At 33.1% G+C, this 12,329-nt stretch overlaps 1 long non-coding RNA gene across 2 annotated transcripts; it reads right to left on the reverse strand.

Annotated features, from left to right (window-relative positions):
* Positions 1–9,134: 9,134 nt before the first annotated feature.
* LOC143589300 (uncharacterized) lies at positions 9,135–10,288 on the reverse strand. Of its 2 annotated transcripts, none has more exons than XR_013145246.1 (3): positions 10,212–10,288; positions 9,509–9,656; positions 9,135–9,432 (listed from the first exon to the last, which is right to left on the reverse strand). It is a non-coding gene; the product is annotated as an uncharacterized LOC143589300 (long non-coding RNA). The 2 variants fall into 2 exon arrangements; XR_013145247.1 differs by having other exon boundaries at positions 9,509–9,596; positions 10,208–10,288.
* Positions 10,289–12,329: the final 2,041 nt, after the last annotated feature.

The raw sequence follows: 12,329 nt of genomic DNA on the forward strand, positions 1-12,329 counted from the left end.
TGAACTACATACCCCAACAACTTGCATAGATGGTGGAGCATTCATTATACCCAAATGTTGTATTGACCTCGAACCAACATGGGTGGTTCGGAGGTTGAACCGGTATTGTGAGGATCTTGTACATTCGACATGATTCTCAGTTCAACTAGTTTTTCAATAACAATATAATTTTTAAGCATATATTTAGATCCTTTCAATCCACAACTAGAATTATCAAATTGAGCTTAGATATTTTTCTCAAAATTGATTATTAGATCAAATTCAGAGATCAATGGCTCTGATACCAATTGTTAAGATTCTAGATCTCAATCTAAGCTAATTAATACAAATCACAAACAATAAAACAGTAAAAAATTGATCTAATCGTTTGTACCGATTAGTATCACTTTAACTGAAATCATATTTGAATTACAAATTCAATTAGTATATGACTTAAACAAGTTAAGAAATGGAATTCATTAAAGCTAAATAACAGGTTTCATAAGGAAGAACATTTATAAATTAACAATAATCAAGTTATTACAATCTATTTCTCCTACTCAACCTTAGCTCATCAATCACATTGATTTTTCTAGTACAAAAGTACACTAATCATGTGAGAATTGTGACGTGAAAAGTGTTAATAACGAAGAGGCTCTCTTCTTCATTATATACAAGTGTTAAACTACCGATGAGCTAAAAGACGAAAGTAACATCTAACAAAAATGGTTACAAACTAATGATCAAATAATTATAAACAACTAACAAAAGGAGAATCATGTGCTTAGTACTGATATATTTGGTAAACAACTAATGTTTGATCCATCAGTTGTTACACTTCAGTTGTTTGGATCTTCTCTTTACAAATCAGACGTTGTGTCTTCAGTTCTTTCTTATCAATAGTTGATGTGTTGTAAAACACACTTACTTTCCGTATCGTTTTATCATGTTTTAAGTACTTAATTGTTTAATTAATAATAGTTATGTATGCTTTTTGCTTGATTTTACAAAGATTGAATTTTAATTGTAGGTTATTTGTTTTCATGGAGAAAAGAGTAAAGTTTGAAGACTCTAGGGGCCTTTTTAATCAATTTTGAAGACTACAACTCAAGGCCCGACCCAAGCCCACAAGATCCAAGCCATTTATGCATATAATATTAAGTTAATTGAAGAAAATAAGAACCCTAACAGCCATCAATCCCGAAATCAGCAGCCAACTAGGAAAAAAATAACCCTAAAAGCCCCCATTCAAGAGGAAAAATTCGTTTTTTGCAATTCTTGAGCCAAGGGAAGAAGAAGGAGGCTAAGGACGGTTGTGGACAGCAGCTAGGGACCATATACACTCATAATCCAGCCATAATATTGAGTAATACATCCATAAACTTTGTGTTTTTGTTCAAGAACCCTAACTAGTTGATTTGATCTTTTACTATGGATTGTTTTGCAAGTAACTTGAAGATTGACTTGTGTTTGATTATTATTGAATCTTGAATGAGTTTAATTATGTTTATGTTGAGTTTTATGATGTTTAAATTAAGTGTTTGCTGCTGTCCAAAAATCATGTTAGGCTAAACTAGTTAGTTCTACCTAGGTTAGATGAATATTGTTAGGTTTTAGTAAGTAAATTGGATTGTTGATGATCATGACTTGAATTGTTAATGAAAAGTTTGGTTTAACATTGAATTAGGTTGTGTTTATTGGCTGTGTTTTAATTAATTATACTCAATTACCTCTTGCTTTGATTGATTGAATCGGTTTTAGTTGATTTTAGCTTGTTTGAACTCTATACTTTGTGTTTTGAGATTGTTTTCGGGGTGTACAACCGTAGGGTTTAGTTGGGTATGTTAATTAGTAAAAATAAGCGGGTAGATACCTTCTTAGAGACCGAGAGGTGATAGGAAGTAAACTCATCTCATAGCTTTTACTTGTTAGGATTAGGATCGCGCGAGAGCGGGTTCAGTTCTTGTCGAGTTTGGGTTTTTGAGCGATTAGTTGACCTAGTTTAACTTAAACTAAGTTGTTCCTCTATCCTTGGTTGCGTAGTATTTGTCTCCATTAGGGTAGTATGTCGGTGAGACCAAGAGGAGAGTCGGCATTAGAACACTTTAACAATTTGTTTCCCGGTTAGTTCTTAAAATCAACTAAGTTTAAGTTAGGGTTTGTTAGTGAGACCGAGAGGTGATCTAGCTTTCTTGAGCGAACTTTAGTTGTGTCATCCTTAGATACCGGTATTGTGAGATCCTTCAATCCATTAGCTTATTATACCTTCAATAGGATTCTTACCTAGGTAGAAATTTCTCCATTGATAACTCTTATTCTCAAATTTTCGTCTAGTCTTGTTAATTTTAGTTAATTAAGTTAGTTAAAGTAAGTTAGATCAAATAATTAATAATATAAAAATCATTTAAAAAAAATATTATTATTAGGTGAGTCTTGGTTAGGGTTAAGTATTAAGTACGTTTTCACGTGTCCTTGGGTTCGATACTCGGACTTCCTTAGGTCTATACTATTAATGATTGGTACACTTGCCGGTTGTGGGTGGATTCGTTAGGATTTTCGTTTTATAAATTCAAAGCTTAGTTGTGAGTTATTTAAAAAGGGCATTCATTATACACATCAAGTTTTTGGCGCCGATGCCGGGGACACGGGTATAGGCGTATTGATAACGAACCGAGTTAGGATTTACCTATTGTATTTTCGTATATTAGATTAGATTAGTTATTTTAATTAGTTTAGTTTTAGTTTAATTTTATTTTAAGTATTTTATTCTATTTTTATCTGGTGCCCGTGATCCTTTTCTTTTGAGTGTTCTTTAAAGGAAATATGTTTGGACGACACGTTGGAAGGCCATGGTGCAAATTATGTGTAGGAGATCACTGGGTACACGATGCTTATGAGCGAGGAGGATAGAAGTCGAGGCACGGTAAGCTACATGAGAATCACTTGTGGCAAAGCCTCCTCCATACCAATTTGCATATGATCAAATGGGGAACTTCTTAGGGTATAAAGACTTATCAGGAAATATATTAGAGCCAACCCCATAATTGGAATCAATAATGGACGATGTATTTTTCGCCATTAGAAAGGATTTGGAATATATTCCACCTTTGAATACACCTTTGTTTGAAACCCTGAGTGAGATTGAAGATACCAGAATTGAGGAACAGAGAGTAGAGGAGTATGTTCCCTCTTGGGAGGAAGAATTTAAGGATGAGTTTGGTGAAGAGTTGATGGATTTCACCATGACAGATGAAGGAGAGTTTGACCCACTTGGCGATTTCAAGTTGCTTGAGGATCTATTGTATAACGAGCCAAGTGCGGGGATCAAGAATGAGCCTTTTGAGGAGAGCCATGAGGTGGTTGGTGAATCAGTCTTTCCACCATTGAACTTTGAATGTGAAAAACCAAAACATGAACCGTACTTAATATCCATTCGGGACGTGTTGAGGTTTAAAAAGTTGGCTAAAAGAATAAGGAGGATATCTAGGCTCAGAGATCATGGTGTGTAGAAGAGTTCGTCACTCCCGTTTCATTTTAGGGATCATTTTTTGGGGAGTCTAATAGTTGGTGGGCCGAGTTTAATTCATATGGTCGGGCCCATGAGATTTGTGCAATTGGTTTCTTCCCGACCAATTGTAGGAGGAGTGTATTAAGGAGCATCGATGGGAAGAGGATAAAGGAGAAGCCTCCTAATTGAGGTATCGGGAGCGAGTCCGCCTGAAGACTATTCAATAAACTTAGCGCTTCCCGGGAGGTAACCCGGTAATATCTTTTCTTGTTATTTTATTTTCATTTTATTTTTATTTCCGAGTTTTGTCGGGTGTCTCTTATCTTACTTGCAGGTTATTCCTTGGCTGGTTGATGACGGTTTATGAGCTGGAGTTTAAGCAAGTGTGGGGATGCAATTTGCTTAAGGATTGTCGCTTTCGTTCGTTAGTGATAGCTTGATAGAGAGCACTGGAGTTTTAAGCTTGCGTTCGAATAGGAGGGCGAGGAACATGATTCACCGCACACTTGCATGATCACATATACCAGGGGAGTCTGTTCCACTTTATTTTTCTTTATGCTTAGTTTTGTCTTTTCCTTGTCTCACATTGAGGAGAATGTGAAATTTAAGTGTGGGGATGGGAAATTGACGTTTTCATTTTTAAGAAAAATAAAAGAATGTTGAAAAAAAAAGTTTTAAAGAAAATGTCCGTTGAATTTAGTTTTTTTGCGTTAAAGTGGAAGATGATGATATTTATCGGAAATCGGTTTTTCAAACTACTAATAATATGAGATAAATAAAAGAAAACGCACTTAACTTGGGATGTGTCGGTAGGCTCAGCATTGAAAATGAAAGGGCAAATTTGATAAAATGGTTAAAACGGAAATCTTTTGTGGGTAAAGCGTTTTGTCCGTGGAAAATAAGTAATGAAAGGTCGGGCCATACTCAAGCCTCAAATTTTGGTATGAAAAAATGGAAATATCATGAGTTTTAAAAATTTGAATACGTTATCAAATGATGCTTGGGTAGGTTTAACGTTAGAGTATGCCGTTTAGCCTGTGATATAAATCTTAAACTGCTAGTTTAGTGTTTTACACCTCATTGGCGCATGGTTTTATAACCTTAAATCTTGTATTGATGGGATGCTTCGGGTCTGTATGCAATCTATTCATCTGGGTATTCACAATTCCTAAGTGGGGTTGTGGATATTTAAAATAAAGCCAAAAAGAGCAAACCCTTATAAGTCTATAAACATGATCACAAAAGTACAAATACATTACAGACTTGATCGTCCACGCTGTTAGCCATGTGGGGTCCCCTTTCTCGGGTCTCATTACCATTAAGAAACGGACAACAAGGGACACGCTACATGTAAGCCCTACAGATGAAATTTTGCATACTCACCTATGGTGATGGTTTCGGTGTATTGCTTGATAACGGGGGTATGTCATGTTGTGGGAAACACTAGCTATTAATTAATTGAACCTTAATCGTATCTAATGGCTGCTTGGTAGACTTTGATGCTTAGGCTTAGGTGGATAAAAAATACCCTTGATCGTCTTAACTATTCATGAAAAAAATTAGAGCAACAAAAGTTTTAATTCTGCTAATTTTGAGGTTTAAGTCAATTTTGGGTGGTCTGGTCCGATAAAAGCTGAAAATAAGTGGGTCTTAATTGTGTAAACCACTGAGTAATATTATTGTCGGATCTTATTTGTCCCGGTAAAGATTAAGGCATGGGTTTAAGTGGATAACAATATCGGTGATCGCGGTTTTTGCGTTCTTCTAAGCTTTAAAAAAAATTAACCTATATGTTTTTAAGATTGTATTTTCCGATTCTGATCTAACAGCATTAGACTTTTTCAGGGACGAAAAAGACTTAAGTGTGGGGATGTTTGATGTGTTGTAAAACATACTTACTTTTCGTATCGTTTTATCATGTTTTAATTACTTAATTGTTTAATTAATAAGAGTTATGGATGGTTTTTACTTGATTTTACAAAGATTGAATTTTAATTGTAGGTTATTTGTTTTCATGGAGAAAAGAGTAAAGTTTGAAGACTCTAGGGGCCTTTTTTGATCAATTTTGAAGACTACAACTCAAGGCCCGACCCAAGCCCACAAAATCCAAGCCTTTTTTGCATAATATATTAAGTTAATTGAAGAAAATAAGAACCCTAACAGCCATCAATCCCGAAATCAGCAGCCAACTAGGAAAAAAAAACCCTAAAAGCCCATATTCAAGAGTAAAAAAATCGTTTTTTTTGCAATTCTCAAGCCAAGGGAAGAAGAAGGAGGCTAAGGACGGTTGTGGACAGCATCTAGGGACCATATACACTCATAATCTCAGCCATAATATTGAGTAATACATCCATAAACTTTGTGTTTTTGTTCAAGAACCCTAACTAGTTGATTTGTTCTTTTACTTTGGATTGTTTTGCAAGTAACTTGAAGATTGACTTGTGTTTGATTATTATTGAATCTTGAATGAGTTTAATTATGTTTATGTTGAGTTTTATGATGTTTAAATTAAGTGTTTGCGGTAGTCCAAAAATCGTGTTAGGCTAAACTAGTTAGTTCTACCTAGGTTAGATGAATATTGTTATGTTTTAGTAAGTAAATTGTATTGTTGATGATCATGACTTGAATTGTTAATGAAACGTTTGGTTTAACATTGAATTAGGTTGTGTTTATTTGCTGTGTTTTGATTAATTATACTCAGTTACCTCTTGCTTTAATTGATTGAATCCGTTTTAGTTGATTTTAGCTTGTTTGAACTCTTTACTTTGTGTTTAAATATTGTTTGCGGGGTGTACAACCGTAGGCTTTAGTTGGGTATGTTAATTAGTTAAAATCAGTGGGTAGACACCTTCTTAGAGACCGAGAGGTGATAGGAAGTAAACTCGTCTCATAGCTTTTACTTGTTAGGATTAGGATCGCGCGAGAGCGGGTTCAGTTCTTGTCGAGTTTGGGTTTTTGAGCGATTAGTTGACCTAGTTTAAGTTAAACTAAGTTGTTCCTCTATCCTTGGTTGCGTAGTATTTGTCTCCATTAGGGTAGTATGTCGGTGAGACCAAGAGGAGAGTCGGCATTAGAACACTTTAACAATTTGTTTCCCGGTTAGTTCTTAAAATCAACTAAGTATAAGTTAGGGTTTGTTAGTGAGACCGAGAGGTGATCTAGCTTTCTTGAGCGAATTTTAGTTGTGTCATCCTTAGATACCGGTATCGTGAGATCCTTCAATCCATTAGCTTATTATACATTCAATAGGATTCTTACCTATGTAGACATTTTCTCCATTGATAAGTCTTATTCACAAATTTTCGTCCAGTCTTGTTAAGTTTAGTTAATTAAGTTAGTTAAAGTAAGTTAGATCAAATAGTTAATAATATAAAAATCATTTAAAAAAATATTATTCTTAGGTGAGTCTTGGTTAGGGTTAAGTATTAAGTACGTTTTCACGTGTCCTTGGGTTCGATACTCGGACTCCTTTAGGTCTATACTATTAGTGATCGGTATACTTGCCGGTTGTGTGTGGATTCGTTAGGATTTTCGTTTTATAAATTCAAAGCTTAGTTTTGAGTTATTTAAAAAGCGTATTCATTAAACACACATTAGCAGTTTGCAAGATCAGCTGTTTAGAGAAATAGTTTGTCAAAACGTAATAATAGAAAACAACTGATGTTTAGATCATCAGTTGTTAAGTATTTGGTCATCAATTCATTTCAAGGTTCAACAATTTATTCGTGTCTGTCTACCCATTTAAATTCATGTTTTGTTGGGGTTGTGTTTCGGGTCAACCCGTTTTACGTTCATATACGAATATGAGTAGTACCTATTGACTTAGTAATAAATTTACAAATAATTACTCCTATTCATATAAAACTAGTATGTTAATAATTTGTGATAAATCTATCTTTTTGTGAATTTATCTCTCATTCTCAATTAATAAATTTAGGTTCACGTATTTAGCTTAAGATAAGAAAAACAAATGAATGAAATTGTCAAAGAATAAACAGTTAAAATTAATAAATTGAAAATATCAGGAGTAAAAAGTAGATAAAGGTAGTGTAAAAAGAAATTAATTTTACTTTTAGAAGTTAATTGATATATGAATAATTAAAAATCTAAGTATTTAATTTTTAAATTTAAAACTTTTTATATCTAAAATCAAATTATTAACTTCTCCAAAATTGTTAAATGGGTTAACAGGTCAACCAACTTTTTAATGGGTCGGGTGCGGGTCGACCTATTCATTAAACATGTCGGATTGTGTGGCTGTTCATTTTTTCTTCTTATAGTTAATTATTTTCACTCTCGATCGTTTTTGTGTGGTTTATTGGCTCAAATATGTGTTACTTTAGGTTTAAAGCTTAGGGGGCTTTTTTGGGTTTATTTGTCTAAAAAGGGGAAGAACTTGGTACCATGTATAGGGTAATACGTGACGGATGGTTCTTATGAAGTAGATGGATGTTCAATTGGGCTAGTGGATTTTGACTTTGCAAGTGGCCCCTCAACCAATCATTCATCAACTTTGTAACTATTTATTATAAAAATGATTTTAGGTTAGTTAAGAGGTGTATTGCCTATGATCAAGGTGTTTTTAAGACAGTTAAGAATGTAAATAACATCGCAGTTCAAGATTGATAGAGCTTGGGGTACATGAGAGATGCACTCTTTCCCTCCATAACGAGTTGAACTAATAATAATATGACTGAAAACCAAAGTTTTGCTTATGTTAGCTCATTAATTAAAAACATGTAAAATGTTATGTGATTATTAGTGTGTTTTTTTTTTTTCACATTGTGTGAACACCTCTTTAGTTAAGATAAAAAACAATGTAAACTATCGTCTCATTTAATGAAAGAAAATACATTAATTAAAAAAATCAAACGATTTTCCAGTTTGATAAAACCAAAATTACATTAATCATTACAGTAATCAATGATTTTAAGAGAGGAGTATGATGCGGCAAAGAAATTGAAGATGCACTTTCTTGTGGAAAAAAACAAGTTAAGACCAAGTATTGTGAAGAGGTGATGTGGCGTACTCCCTGCCGCATCATCCGGTTAACCTCTCAAACCATTCAACTGCTATGAAAGAGGGTGTTACCCCCATTTCTCGTCATTAGAATGGTGACTACCGCACCCCAATATAATTTGAACGGTTTTTATTGGTCCAGCCATCACCATGATTAACTACCCCTGCTCATAAATAAATTAAATAATAAAACCATAACACATAGTCTAAGTGAAAGAGGGGGAGAAAGACGGCACAACATTTTTTCTTTTTGACATTTTTAAACCGATTATAGATTTATAGCTCTTAGAGACGCAAAGACAAGACATGGGATCACGTTTTTAGAACCCAGCATAAATCCTCTCAAATTTATATGACAAACATTTTTCTTAAGGAGCCAACAAAGAATTATAAAATATATATTTGGTAAGACTTTTAACTCAAACCTAAAAGTGTCCAAATTTAACATACACAATCATATATACATGGTAAAACCATTTTATCACATTCATTAGCCCCTATCTCATATATATACAAAAACCCACAACTCCAAAATCTTTTGGACACGTCGATCTATTCTGTCGCTAAGAAACATAGGAAAACATGAACAACATCGTACTCCTAGAAACCCTCTCTACCTCGACAAACGCACACTTATGTTAGTTTGAATATTTGAATTAAGGTTGCATTACTTGGTCATCAGCAGCGTCGGCACCCCATGAAGTAGTTAAAATCATGGTGTTGTACATTCAATTGCTTTAGCCAACAACCCGCCACATTTGAAAGCGAGACAAGATTTTCTTGATCCTTCCCATTTCCACCTGAGATCCATACATTGCCTTGCATCTTGTAAGTTGCCATTCCAAATGCACGAAGACGGATTCCTAGCTCTTCTTTGTTCTTTTTTGATAATTCATTTTGATATTCTTTGTTCGAGTTGTTCGTATCTGAATTCACAAGTACTTTGTAAGCTTATGCATTCCAAATAACAACAAAAATATAACACAAGTGTCAGAAAAACACCTTGAAATGATGATGAAAGGGTATGGTAAGTGAGGAAACATGTGGACAAATCCTTTATAGTCCTCCCCATATATGGTATATTGGGTACCTAGAATATATCAAATCAAAATCTATCACATGCTAAGCCACACTTAAGTCTTAACTGTGCCTAACATGAAAAAAAAGTAGTCACTCATTTAACCTTAACCAAACAAACAAACACTAAATAAATGAACGGATCTTCTTGTTTGTATTCATTTGTTAGGAAATTGAGAGTGTTCGTGTTTGTTTGTGGTTATTCGATAATATATTTAATGTAAATAAGTGAACATAAACAAAGAAATAAACATGATCTTATTCCTTCGTTGGTCGATCAACCAAGGCTTGGATCTAAAACTTGGTTGATCTGATGGGTTGTGCAGGATGGCGATTAGTGTTAACTAGTAAAAAAGGTATGTAAATAACAAACATACTGGATAAAAGAAATAAACAAGCGTAAATGAACACACATAAATAAATGCATATGAATGGGAATTCAGGAATGTAATGAACGAACATAGCGTGTGTTTATTTAAATGAACAAAAAGATTTGTGCATTTTCTTTTATTTGTTTATAAACGAACATAAACAAATTTATTGTCCAACAGTCATCGTACAACTGTACTTTCGGTTTGTTTATAATTCTTCACTTAACATTAATTTACTACGTTAGTGGAAGACCTACCATGCAACTGCCATCCAACTAGCGGGAGAAAGATCGACACTTCTTAAAGACATTAATCCAGTGTATTTTTGAGAGAATTAACATACAAATCTACAAGAAAACTTAAAATATATAAGACAAGAGAATAATATATACGCACTGTTGCTATGTAAACAGACGTATTTATGAATGTATATGTCAAAAGTGTGTATGGTTTTGACATATGCATAAAAAAACTCATGGATAAGTGTTAAATGTTCTCAATTTATATTACATATATTTCGATTTATATAAACATTAAATATATTTCGGCATATTATTTTAGTTGTTATAGATAAGAAGGTTATATAACTACTTTTGTTCAATGTGTGTGTGTTGGGTGTCGGTGGGTGTATGTGTGTGTTCGTGGTGTGGGGGTGGGGGTTGTTGAGGCTGCGAATATACTTTTGTGAAATATTTGGGTTTCACGGGTTTAACCTGATAACTAATCTTTAAATACTATGATAAGGGTAATTTGTAAATTATATGGTATGATTATAAGTGGTTATGATTAGATTAGAGATAAAATGTTATACGGGAAATTTAAATTTTGGGTCTCACTATTCACACCGTAAAATATATAAATATTTTCTGAAAGTGCCTGTGAGTGAAGGAGATAAATGATAATGATAAAAGTATAAAAGTATATAATTTAATTGAAAATGAGAGAAAAACTGTAATAACTTTTAATGTAATTATATATATATATATATATATATATATATATATATATAGCAGAGAACTGAATATGAATATATGATATACTAACTTTTGAACCCGTGTATTACACGAGATATGTCAAATGATACAAATAAATAAGGTTCGTTATTTCAATTGTGATTTTAAAATATTTATAAATTAATTTAATGAAAAAAAAAACGAGGTTAACGAAAAGTACTAAAATAGCTTGATTTCAATGAAAACGTCAAAGTGTTGATTTGCAAGAAGTTTAAAAAATGTACTAAAGTTGCGTAGTTGAGCAAACCTCAAGTATGAAAATGATACTTAATTCAATAATGAATAAAATCAACACTATATTATAACCCACTTGACAAAATGGTTTTGACCCATGACCCATGAATAGCTAGAAGGAATAAGATGAGAGATTAGAAATTAGAAGAAATATATGTTTGACACTTAACCTTCAACATTTTCTTTTATTAGTATAGTAAGATATATGAAATTTTAGTATTTTTATTGTAATTATTTGATATTAAGTACAAATAAAACCATAATCAAATGCTAAAAAGATTCACAATTCCAAAAAAAGAAACACATTTTGTATTTCTACAAAAAGATTCTTGCTAAAAAAATATATATTAAAATACGACAATCACTATATTAACCTTTTCTTTCTTTTCATAAATAATTTTCGAGTTGAAAGTTCAATATTTTCAGATGTTATGCATTCAAGCTTACTTTATTTATTAAAATACAAGAGAGAACATAATAATGACACTTTAAAGTAGTATAATAAAATGTATTGCTTCAGTCGGCCGGAAAAGTAAACAACTAAAAAGGAATATGCTTTCCACCTACAATCACATTATCCGTTAAACTTAAATAAAAACAAAAATACAAAATCACTAGATCGAGCAAATGCAATAATGACATAAATGGTCTTAAAATATATTCTATTTTCTCCTTTCACCCTTAGCTAAAATTTGTTTGCATTACTAGCCCAAGTTATTTTCCTTTTAGAAACTTAGGAAAAATGAGAGCCCAAATAATAACCCAATTTTGATGAATCCAAACAAAACAAAACAAAATTATTTTTTTTCTATATTTATTACCTTACAATGTTCAGGCAAGTTTTATTTAGATGTGATTTAATGTTAGAGTACTCACTTTACTAGTAAAAGGTAGAGATTCAAATCTCACTATCATCAGTTTATATGGAAAATATGAGGAATAACACTGTCTTGTCAGAGTTCGAGTCCTGATCTCATCGGTTTTACCAGCTCCACGCTGTCGTGCCATTTGGCGGGCGTGAGTGTCGGGTTTTATTTGGGAAATCCCTCAATAGGTGGGCCACTAGGGGCTCCGTCCGTCCGGACTGATGGCTGGCTCGGGCTACCTTTAACCAATGGGGGCCGCGTA

Source organism: Bidens hawaiensis, unplaced genomic scaffold (genome assembly GCF_021521415.1).
Source record: "Bidens hawaiensis isolate Kalapana, Puna unplaced genomic scaffold, B.hawaiensis_p1.1 tig00037332_1, whole genome shotgun sequence".
Classification (NCBI taxonomy): domain Eukaryota; kingdom Viridiplantae; phylum Streptophyta; class Magnoliopsida; order Asterales; family Asteraceae; genus Bidens; species Bidens hawaiensis.